Here is a 12,862-nt window from a genome sequence, read left to right as displayed (position 1 = left end):
AGCGCTCTTGAACCCCATTGAGATGATTACGGACTCAGCACCTCAGAACAACCAGTTTGTGTGCATCACGGGCTGGGGCACTCAAGGACCACAGAACACAGAATTGGGCATGTGCTGAGGTCTCCCAATTATCCTGCAGCAGGGAAGAGTAATCAAGCCTGTCTATCTGGTATACTCTTACACTGTTGCTCAGAAAATAAGAAGGGATGAGGAGGGTATCCTGATTTTTTTGCCTTTAGCACACTGCAGCTACATAAAGGTTATCTGAGTTGCTGTCTGGTATTTGGGAAAGGAGTGAGATGGTGTAACAAGCTCCATCTCAGGATCTAGGTAGGTGGTGGTGGAGTGGGGGTAATAAGCAGATAGGAGGAGGGTTTGGTTTTCTCCGGCCATAGAGCATCTATCTATATGGAGGGAGAGAAGAAAATATTCTGCATCCTCCAAATGATGCTAAACATCACCTATTTCACCCCCAATGCAACCAGGAATCCCAGTAAGAACAATTTGCTATACAAGACATAATCACTTCTCTAAGACAAAATGGTTCTGCAGACAACCCCCTACCATGGAGAACAGACCACACACAATCAGCACCTGATAGCCCACAGCTACTAAAGGCACCTTACATGCGCCTCCTTCAAAATGCTGTTCTCCTATCAAAAGCAGTGTGAAAATGATGGCTTAGTTAAGCTTGAGGTCTTTCAAAAATTTAATTTTAAACTACAAACATTTCCAATCATTCAGGTTTCACAGCTCCAACCAACTTTTCATAATACAATTATTCTTCTTACTTCTTGGCCCCTAAATTAGTTAGAGGAATGTTCGGCTCTCAGCATTTGGAACCCAATTTCTCTTTTTCAGAAAAGTGAAAGTGTTTTACTTTGGTAACAGATGCCTTGTAATTTTTCATTACCTATGTATTAGACAGCTACGCGAATTTTCTCTATATTTTCTGTCTTCTTTTGATTAATCCTGACATCTCTATCAAATCTTATGGAATCATTTACTTAATAACATATTGCTTTTGTCTTTCCCCTTTCTACCCCTGCCTCTCTAGGACAAATTCTTCTGTCACAGTAGGATCAAGAGACCTACAGCTAACAAAAAAAAAAAAAGTATTTCGAACCTTAGTGACTCAATAAACTTGCTAGGCTCAAGATAAAGGACATATGAATTTAAATCTCTGTTTTCAAGCAAAGCATTCAATTACTTTTTTCCCTTGTTTTGCTAGTGATCCTAAATAACACTAAATCCTCACAGTTACAATTTTCCAAGAAACAAAGTGGGTCTTTTTATTATGTTCTCCAATATCGGTGTGACTTTGCAAGACTGTGAAAAGACTACTGGTCTACCCTGAGCAGAACATATGGAAAGAAATCCCAGATGATTCCTTAGGATCTTTACAATTTTGATTGTTTTCCTTAAGATCATATTCTTTGGCAATTGAGCTGGAAGGACTGACATGGCGCTGCTTATTTCTGAAATATTTCATTTTGGTTTAAACCTGAAACACTACATTCAGCTAAAATGTACCATTTTCATATTCTCTAGTCCACTTGAAAATCCATTTATTTGTTTTTAAAAGAAAATTAACTGTTTAACAATATCATAAATCTATTATATGCAAATATATTATAACTATGTGTTAATCAATGATCCTATTTTTAATATAGGTTACACATTTGTTTGAGATCCTCAGCATTCATATATTTTTTCCACTGCTGTGTTATGTGCCACCAGTATCCATGGTCAATGCTAAACATTAAAGAGTGTTCTCTATGCAGAAACCACATCTTGCCAGATCCTGAGTTTTCTTGCAGGGCTTGTAGGGGGATAACATGTTATTTATGAATTACCACTTCTAAAGGGGAGGACACCTTGCTCTTCACAAGTTACTTTGAAGATACCCTTAATACAGGAAAAAAAAATGCATATGAAATTTACAGTCACATGCTTAATTTTGTATTCTAAATTGACTGCGGGCTTCCACTCAGATGAAACTCCGTCTTTTGTCCCCAAATATCTTTAATGCAAAACTTAATCAGGAAGTATTTTATATGATGGTTCAACCCTTTCGATGACCACTAGTCCAGACTTTTGCTGGAAAGGAGGACATGACTGCTGCGCACCTGATCCAACCTTCTCCCTTCATCCAGACAGATGGAAAACCACACCAAGTAATGGATTCAGGTGAAAACCAAACCTATAAATGAAAAACAGAGGTCAGTGGAGCAGTTCCTCTCCCTGATTAACATGGGGCTGCACAATGCTGGCTGAGGCACATGAGAAACAGTGACAATCATATCCAGCACTGGTGGCGGGAATGAGGCTGAGCCTCTGCTTTTGGAGCTGCAGATTAACATAGTCACGTAACCACTGCTTTAGCTTCCTTCCAACTGCTGATTATCTTGGGTTCATCTAGGGTACTAACAAATGATTAGCCCCTTGTGAACTTATTTTCATTTCCACCTGCTGGAAGGGATATATAAATCTTAGGGTGAAGCCTCCTTCTTGCTCTGAATTCACAAAAGTATGACATTCATTTACAGTCCATACAGACATACAACTGATAGTTTTGACCCATGTTCACGGCATACAATGTTAATGTTAGAATGAAATATGTAGTTTCAAACTGAAAAGTGAAAGCATGCTTTTAAATTATTGAAATAAAACAGGTTGGCATTTACAAGGGAAAATAGTTCAGTTGTGAAAAGGACTATGGGAAGTGCTCTTGCTATTTTTTTTATGGACTCTAACTGTTTTAATGATGCTTGAATCTTCCAGCTAGAGCCAAATGCACATGTAGTTTCAACCTCTCCAAATGAATTTGGCCAAGTTCTTATTTACTAAAAAAAAAAAAAAAAAAAAAAAGTCTGGAAATGTGTCTAATTTTACTAGCTACCTCCTGATCTACCAAGCTGGTATCTCATCCCTTTTTCTGACACAACAGCAAGAGCTGGGATATGAACTACCCTACACTGCTTGACACTGTTCAGTCCCAGAAAATTGCTGTTACCTAAACAGCAGCTTTTGTCCAACCTTCTCCAACCTGCCCAGGGGATGCTTAATTAAGGTTCACAGTAACTCTGTAAGGTAACTAAATACTACTGTCATTTTGAAAAGAAGTAAGCCAGACTTAAAAAAGAAGTGCTGCCTAATGTTAAAAAAATAAAACCACACATATGAGAGCCAGGAGCAGAATTGCAAGAATCAGACTCATGAGTCTCAAGTACCAACACCAGAAGAAGCTGACAGTCTGAATGAAAATCCCAGTGCTCATTAGGTTAATCACCTGTAGAAATCCTTTTCTAGCAGCTTCTTTCTCTGATCATTCCAGTTTTCTATTTGCATGGTATGTTGTGCAAAAGACCTCTAGGCACAATTAGCAGTCTGGTTCACCACTAGAAAACTGTGGAAAATATTTTTTTATTAATCCCAAATGTTTCCAACTTCACACACATATTCAGGTGATAAAAACAACATACTTTATTTCTATTTACTAGGAAGCTGAGAAGCAAACACTGAAATGGTGCTATTTACATACAGCAGGTTTGGTGCTTTCTGCACCACTCTAATGCAGCACGCGGGTCATTCTGCCTCTAAAAGACTCAGGGCTATTGGCAGCCATCAAGGTCTTCTTAGAAAGAGTTTCATCCTTTATACTGGATGTTCTTTAGGGAACAAGGTATAATATTTGAAAAATGTGTAACAGGAAGTGGAAGCTACAGACAAAAGCAAAGGAAGTATTCTTCTAAAAAAGATTAATATATGAATAACACGATGCAGATTCAAACCAACAGTTGAGCTGATAAGTTATGTGCTTGGCTATCTGAAATCCCATGTTTGCAAGCCAGTATGCTGTTGCTTTCTATGAGTATGTACAAAAAAAAAAATCCCATATACAAAATATATGTACATACATACACACACAAAAACATTGGCTAAAAGTTCATTTCATTTTTGATTCACTAACTTTCCTCAGGCACGAAATTTTGCAGTGGCTGTGGGTTCACAGGAGAAGCAAGGTCCATGCGTATTAAATGATACTTCCCTGGTATTCTCTTTATGCGAAAGACAAGCCTGAATGAATGCCTGGCATGAACACCCTGAACTTTATTGGGGTAAGCTGGGCTTAGAATACAGATCCTGGTTACGCTGCTATGGCACAAAATGTTTTGTATCTGTCTTCATATATCATAACTGTCATTCATTGCACAGGATTCTTTATTGACATTAACAAACAAAACCTGCACAATCTCTAAGTGTAGTGCCATTACTGCCATTTCAAGGGAGCTGTGGCAAAACAACTCTGCTCTTCGGCTGGCTCTGAATATCATTATTTGGTTCTTTAGTTGTTTTATTCTCTTTGCAAGAGACAAAAGTGGGAAGTTTGGGGAACTGAAAAGTAACAGCAATGGATCTAAGAGCCAATAGAAGAATTCATTTTATATGACCATTAAGAAAGTAAGCTATGAAACCATCTTTTTGAGACAAAACAGAACAATGTGTTTCTCTTACATTTTGGCAGATCATTAACCAAAGACAAGTAGGCTCAACGAATCTCAAAGAAGTTTTTAGACTTACCTTTTGCTATGATGCAGGACCAAGAGTTCATAACACCAAATAAGAGCTGAAAGTGGGTATCTACATACAGATGTTCTCCTGGGTTACCCACCACTCTTACAGGCAAATTCTACTTGTTGACATCATTCATATGCCTCTCAATTGCCACACATATATTTGTATTTTCATTCCTTTCATCAAGGTCTCCTGTAATTACTCAAGAATGAACTAAATGCTCACAGCTGAGAAACTGCACTTGGGAGACCAACCAGGATATAAAAAACACATGAGGAGTAAACTACCTCAGTAAAAATGAATGTTGAAATCCTAAAAATAGTTATTGTGAAAGTAACAAGGTGAAACAAACAAGGCTCAAAACAAAGCAGACCTAAATGAGCTGTAGCTGGAATTGCTGAAACATGCCAAGACTTGCATGTATGAAGATAGCAATAAGAGGACAGAACCTTTGTGCTTAGTTAATAAATCAAACGGAAACACAATTCCCAGGCACATGCATAAACCACTGTATCTGTGGAGGAAATAATGCCATATAATAAATGTGCCACTGAATATATTAAGCAGGGGAGAGACAATTCTGCAGACAAACAAATGGCAAATATCCGGTCATCTCCCGATTACAGATACTAACTTTGACCATCTATACATCACAAAATGGAAAGGAGTAAATAAACCAGCACATCTCTTGGAAACAAAACCAACTGCATTATCACCCAGAGATTATCAGGAAATAGGTCATGGTGAGTGATTGTGCTGTTTTGGAATGTCAGTATTAGATCTATGACCACAGACCCAGCTGAGTAACAACAAAGTCTCACTTAAAGCAGGCACATTATTCTTTGATTGTTTTAAGGGCTACAGGAGGAAATTTAGGCACTGGGAAGTTTTCTGTGATCTACAGATGAATACCATCCATGTGAATACATTGTTTGTTCAGATAAACTGGAGTGAATGCTCAGGCTTTCTCAGCTTAGCTTACAAACTGATTGTTTTGGACAGCTTGAAGCAGGGAGAGAGGGAACACCTGGGGAACAGCAATGGACTAGGGCATGGGATGGCAGCTGAAGACTAAAATGCTGCATTTCTTCATATCCAAGTGAATAGTGTCCATCCTGAAATCAAATTTCTTCCTCACTGTCACCTTTGTGTAAGGTTCAGTGTGCTGCCAAATCCTGGCTGGTGCACAGAGGTCCCTATAGGCACTAGCAGTCCTGGCTAACCCTACAGTTATATGTCATATAAGCAGTAATTAATCCTATGTGGTGGTCCAGTAAAGTAACAGTATGTTAGTGTTTTTCCTGGGTCTACAACAAGGGTGATTTAGATAATTCCAGTAATGAATGCTGTCCTCTCTTCTAGGCCTAAGATCTCATATAATTTTTTTGAGATGGAATAAAGCCCCATGACAGAAAAGTTTTCATAATCATGTCTAAATTGTATTTATCATGCTAAATATGTTACTTTTTAAAAAAGGAGGAGAGGGGGAACAATGTAGAAAAGCCTGTATTAGCAGAATTGCCTCAAACATATATTTTTTAAATGTCTCTAGAGTTACTGACTCTTCTTTTTTCAAAGCTTGCTCTTCATAATGAGTATTTATCTGTTTTCTTTCTTCCTGTCCTCATTTCTGACATATTTCTTCTCAGAATCTCCAGCATCAGAGGCAGAAATCTAATTAGCACTTCAGCAATTTAAAGGGGGGGGAAAAAACCCCAAACATAACTGCAGCATTTCTAGCAAAAGAATAGTCCATTGATAGCACATCCCAATTAGTTTATTTAATTATCTTTGGCCATCTAAATTCACAGGTTTCATGGTATTTTCATACTCTTTCTTGCCTGGCTTCATTCCTGTCTCTACGTTCCTTTGAACTTTCTTGCCTTTTCTCACTTACATTACAGCCTTTTTGTTTGACTTCTGCAGGAAACTCCATATCAGGCACAATCTCTCTGCAAAGAAAAGTGAAACTGCCACGGCAGCCGCAGCATGATGATAATTTTTTTCTAATGCAAACCCCCACTGAACATGCTCCTCCAAGCTTGCCAAGGCCCAACATACTGGCTCAGGTGTTTGTTAAAGAATCCTCAAGTCTGACAGTTGCACTGGACTACTGCTTTTTTTCCCACCTAAATCATACAATCTAACACCTGTCATTTTAATTTGCCAAACTTACCTTTACAAGTACAATGATATGCAAACCAAAAATATTTCCCCAATAAAATGAAACATAAAGATTTTTTTTTTTAATAGAGAAATATATATATTTTTTCTGTAAGTAAAACCAGTGTTAATAGGAAAAATCCAACTGTATGCTAGCTGTCCTCAGGAATGCAGACGTTGGTCTATTCAGGGTCCTGCTTCGAAGAATACGATGGCAAACTGTTCTGGAAAGAAGAGCAGTCCAGGAGAGCTCACTGCTCTCAGGGGCACCTTCAAGAGGAAGAGACCTGGGTACCGTGAGAAAGGGGCAGGACATGGTGCTGAGAACAGAAAGTTCATGTAACTCCTGTTCATGTGATGAAAAACCCTGGGAAACGGAGCCAGAAAAAGAGTTTCAGCCTGGAAGCTTGAGATAGATGATGTATAGTATCAGATATACTATACTAAGTAGACAGAGATAGTTCAGGGGATAGTTATTAGGATTATAGAGGAAATTTAAATTTTATGATTTCCCAGTTGTTGAAGTGACTGATTTAGCAACCTGTCTTTCTGGAAATATTTTGTCTTTTTTCCTGGCAATGTAGATATTGTGAACACTATGTAAATGAGACCAAAAACCACCACATTTTAGAAAAATATTCTAAATAATGTTAAAATTAAGGCCTCAGTACTGATACTAACCCAAATGAGTAATCATAGCACAAATTAAGGTTAAAGTGTTGGAAAGGTAATAAAGTTTTCTTCTCTTCCCAAGTGTAATGTAAGCACAGCTTGTACAGTTATAAAGTTGGCTTCTGAGCAGTTCCATGTGCAGATGCATTTACAGGTGCACACATGCAGAATGTTATGGTTTTTTACCTTAAAACAAGATGTATCTCTCTTCCTCTCTTTCTTCCTTGGGTTGGTTTAGTTTATGGAACAGGTTTAAAGCTTGCTACTTCAGGTTGGCTGGTGCAGTAAACATTCAAAGCTTTTTTTAGATGCATGCACACCTATATGTGTACTCACAGTCACAGGTGCAGTAACATCCTCATTCATTCCTATTTCTTCAAGGGTGGGAAATGATTTATTAGAGTAAAAGAGCTCCTCTACAATAAAAAGGAAGATAAAAAGATAAAATCAAAAATTGTATTCACCTGCTATAAACAAAAATATGAAACAAAAAGCAACCAAATGTGAAATAACTACTTAGATCATGACAATAACTACAGATCATCCAATCTGTAGCACTGAAAGTGTTTTACAAAGGCAGCCAGTACCTTTACGTCCATTTGAAAGCAGCTAAACAGAAGGGCATATAGAGGTGAAATGGAGAAGGCCACAACAGGCATGAGAAACTAGGAAGAGAACTCAGGGTGCAATCACTGGGTAATGCTGCCCTTTTAAAGAGGGGCTTTAGAGGTGTCAGCTGAGCAGTCCTCCCACCACCAGCAGAACATATCCTAGATATGATGTAAGAGACATACTTTGGAAACTGCAACTTCTCACCTGGTATTTAGACAGGGATTAGAAACGCAGCCCACACAACTCACAATGTCCAGGAGCACTTTTTGTATTTTTAAGAAACTCAGTAACAGTTGTCAGTTTGAGAATGTGATGGAGCATATCTCACTGCTTCCTGCTGAGAATCTAACTGGCCTGTGGAATTTCAGCATAAAACCAGTCATGATGATTCTCTAGGTCAAGGATGAGATGAGAACTTTCTCATGTCTGTAAAGAGAGGTCAGCACATGTAAATAATACTAGTATGTTAGCTTTTCCATGCAAGAAACACTATAAATCAGCTCAAGAGTGTTATTGTTATTTATATCTACACATACACACAGATTAGCATCTGTGTGCAATAATTTTTATATGTGAGACAGAAAGATTTGTCCCTTTAGCCTCTTTCTTAAAGGATCTTTATAACATTAATCATAAAAATAGTAGCATTTGATTTGTACTGACAATGTGCCTAATAGAGTGTAAGAAAGCATCCCTGTCTTAAAGAAGACTGAAAAACCAGACATATTAGAAGTTCCATACTGGAAGGGTTTATTTTTCCCTTTTTCTCTCATCTTGCTCACAATTTTTAGATGCTCTTGACCTAAGCCTTATCAAAAGAACATGACAGGAGGACACTTCTCATAGGCAAAAACTGAAGTTCCAGCTTCTAACCAGAGCTAGGTTTATTTCACTAAAAATTGCTCTGGCTTTATTCACCAAGGGCTTGTTTTTTCACTCAGTGTTTGGGCAAGCATCTCACACATTCTTCTCACTTCAAAAATCCCCAATGCTGCAGCTTGGCAGCCTGATAAGTCCCCAATCTATTCCTATCTCTGAAAGCCATCTTGCTGTTAACAATGACCTCATCTTCCACTGGAAAAAAAAATTAAAAAACCCTCTGAAATTTGTTCTTTGCCCCCTAAGACTGCTTTTCTTTCGTTAGTGTTTGTGTCCCACCTGCAATTAAATCATCTTGGCTTCCAAAGCACATACTAGGGTTGAAATTTCTAACTATGAAGCAGCCTTTATAAACTGAAAGCAGCCAGTGATTAGCATTCCTTTATTCAAACCAACCATCATATGTATCAATTTTTCATTTAAATCAAGCAGTGATAATAAAGATGACTCTCAGAAATGAGCAGGATAAAGAAGCACAAGCTCTCCATGGCTCACTGTGGGACTTTAATCTTTTTTTATGAACTAAAGTAGGTTTACAGGGAATGAGATTGGTAGAAGTGTCAGTATGCCATTGCTTGTGTCTGCAAATTGTTATTAACTCCATCTATCTGCCTAATTAGATAGTCCCCCGTCACAGAAATCTCTCAAAGGCTCATGTTCAGTGCTGTGTTTTATTTACAATGTCCTGGGGAGGTAGCAAACCTTTGGTGTGAAATTGCCTCTTGCAGTGGGGTAGAAATTGACAGAGTTACCCAAAGACCACAAAGGGAAATGTGTTGCCAAGCCAAAAAAACTTGAGCCTAGGTCATTGGGATGTTAGCAGGGTATTTTGGAGATTGATTGAGTAATGGATATTTTCCAATTGAATCTGGTATACCTATGTAACTGGAATATAATGTATTGCAGTAAGCCATGGTCCTCCCAAAAGGCCTTCAAAGCCAGGAGAAGTTCCTTTCTGGGCAGCAGCTGGTGATCTGACAGAGCATCAATGCCCAGCTTCAATAGATCTAATTTATACCAAATGAGTCTGCACCCAGATCTGGTCTCATGAAGGAGGAGGACCCAGAAAGACTAATAACATTTTATGAAAGAAAACTATACATGGCTGTAAAGGATCAGAGACTGCGGCACAGTCAAATCAGAATAATCCCGGAGGAGCTGACAAACAGAAAAAAATATTTAGCTAGACTGTGAAAGAATAGAAGAAAGAAGAGAACTGAGGGCAAATTCAGCAGGTGTACTGGAGATTAAGCAGAATTAATCAAGATCGATACAGTCTGATGCACTGGTATGAAACACTCAGACTTTTGTGTGGAAAAGGCATCATTAATATAGCCAGATTTTCAAACAAACAAAAAATTGTGGGAAGAGAGGTAGAATGAAGCTACTAAATCTGTAAGTCAGATCCCGTTCTGAATCAGTAACTTTGTTGAGAAAAATTTATGGCTTTGGCTTTTTTCCTGAACTGGATATGCAACCAGGTATTTACTTGGCATGTAGATAACTGTGTGCTGATATTCTTGCTGTCTTAAATAATATGTGGTTCTGTAACCATATGTTTGTGAAAATTTTTCATACGCAAACTAGACTGAACCATCAAACCCCTGAGGCTTTAGACAACTGTGACTTCTTGTTTCTCCATGTGTGTTATTTTCTTTTTTCCCCTATTCTGAAGTACTGTAGAAAATCATTTTGTGATTTCTATTTCAAAGTTCACTTTGTTAAAAGTGTGCATTGATCCCCCTAGAGAGAGAAAGATCATGAGAGAACAAGAATACATAGAAGAGAGGAAATTCAATAAAAATCAGTCCTTAATGCTGCTTGGAGACATGCAAACTCTTTCTGACGTACTAGTAAGGACACCAAACTTTCTTTCCTTTCAGCACTTGTCATCGTAGAAAAATACTTTTGACTTCTATAAAACTCACAGAGTCTCAATCTCTCACTCAGGTCAGTGAAAGGCAGCCACATCCTGCAGAGAGAACAGTACCGTTCCTCTTCTATGGCTCTGGAGCAGTGGACACAGGATTATTCACCACCACCACTTGTTTTATTCCAGAGCTGATGAATGTGCAGGTGGAGACCCACACCACTTCTGCGGTTCTGAAAAAGTCCCTCTCTTCTGGAGTGCAACAGGAGGATGGAGAAGAAAAGCTCCTTCCTAGGAATTTCTGTTTGCCTGAAACCTCCCTGGCCAGCAGCATGTGTTAATGTAGAAACTGACCCTGATGACACTGCAATAATCTTCATACCCAAATGTAATCTGATATTTAATCTTCTGCTGAAGAGAGTTTGTTCTAGTCAAACATCAGCAGGTCAGTGTTGAGGTAAAATGCTCCACAGTGATTTGAATTGGAAACACTCTTCCTCTGGTAAACAACTGTCAAGCGTTTGGGTTATGGTTTGCATTAGCTGGACTTTCCCCATCTTTTTTCCAGCTTTGGCCTTTTTTTTTTTTTTTTTTTTTTTTTTTTTTTATAAAGAATCACTTTCTCGTCCTGGACATTTGCTTTTAAAAAGAAGGGGTATGGTTGTGTGCTTTTTTGAGCAACATCCCAATGGTCAGTAGACTGGTCTACTGGCCAAACAGACATTATCTCAGATCCCCACTAGCCACCCTGCAGCTCAGCTGGGAGATACACAGACATTTAACACAGACTTGCACTTCCCAGAAGCTGTCTTACTGCATTTTGGGGAGGGGGAGGTTGGTGTTCTTTGGTTTGGCTTTTGTTTGTTTTGTTGTTGGTTTTTGTTGGTTTTTTGTGGTGGCTGTGGCATTAACTAGAGAAGCTATTGCATATTGACATCAATCAAGTGACGGGAGTTTTAATTAACCTTCAGCACATTGGCTATGTTAGGAGATCAGGGACAGGAAATTGAGCTCATTCTCACCCTGATCTTGTGTGTTTCACACCTTCATGACAGTAGCAAACAGGGTTTGAAATGAAGAGCAAGTCCTCTGCCAAGCACATAAATTCTCTGCCCAAGACTTAGAGTGAACTGGATCTCATTGTAGAGGTATCTCTCACTATCAGTGGATGTAATTGTGGATATATATTTTCATTTTATTTCCTAAAGTTTGGGATGTCTAGGATTTAAGAGGGAAAAAAAAAAAAAAAGGAAAAAAAACCCAAAGAAAACCACCCAAAAAAAAAAAAAAAAAGAAAAAAAAAAGAAAAAAAAAACCAACAAAGCAAACAAACAGATGGAACTCTGCCCCTTCAATTCATTTGTTTAAATTGGCAATGAATGTTGGTTTATGCAGCTTCTTGGTTGCTAAACAGGACTCTGCTTCTTAATTCACTAAAAACCAGCTGTTTACAGGGAAGAAGGATAGTCTGGGATATGGATGTTGGTTTTAACTGTTCACTCTATCGCCAGTTTCCTTATGTATCACTGGTCAAAGCATTTAGACCTTACATGTTTTAAATCTGTAAAACAAGGACAAATAAGAGTTCCATATTTCTGGGAGGGCTGGTGGAGACAAAATTCTGAAGTATCATGAGGTGAGGAGGAACAGCTAGGATGTATTTCTCTCAAAGAAGCCAAACCAGGTAAAAGCACTTATGAGCAGTTCCAGCTCTTCCTCTTCTGCTAGCAGCAATAGCAAAGGGACAGATGACCGAATGCACTAACACCCCCCCTTTATCTTTCATGTTCTTCTCTTCGGTTCATGACTGATGTGTGAAGAGTCAGAGCTTTTAACAGTGTGGCAGGAGGAAGAGCCATTCTGCTGCTTGCGTGGTGGTTTAAGAGAGAATATTGGACTTCAGGGTTATCAGTCCTACATCCTCAAGTCTGTTCACTCTTTTATCTATCTCCTCTCAGGTTTTCCTTCAGAGCACTGAGTTTGGGGTCTGCCTCAGCCTGGCACATGATATTTTATTCTGGAATTTCCCAGACCCAAAAACCTGCATGGAAAGAACACAAATCGAGCTGTCTACTCAACCTCTACTAG

The 12,862-nt window shown here is 38.6% G+C and overlaps 1 long non-coding RNA gene across 1 annotated transcript; it reads right to left on the bottom strand.

The window, feature by feature from the left end:
• Positions 1-1,934: 1,934 nt before the first annotated feature.
• Positions 1,935-7,816, bottom strand: LOC115613716. The gene is made up of 2 exons (XR_003993482.1): positions 7,734-7,816; positions 1,935-2,203 (listed from the first exon to the last, which is right to left on the bottom strand). It is a non-coding gene; the product is annotated as an uncharacterized LOC115613716 (long non-coding RNA).
• Positions 7,817-12,862: the final 5,046 nt, after the last annotated feature.

The sequence above is a fragment of the Strigops habroptila genome, chromosome 10 (assembly GCF_004027225.2).
Source record: "Strigops habroptila isolate Jane chromosome 10, bStrHab1.2.pri, whole genome shotgun sequence".
Classification (NCBI taxonomy): domain Eukaryota; kingdom Metazoa; phylum Chordata; class Aves; order Psittaciformes; family Psittacidae; genus Strigops; species Strigops habroptila.
This window is presented reverse-complemented; position numbering and strand designations above follow the sequence as displayed.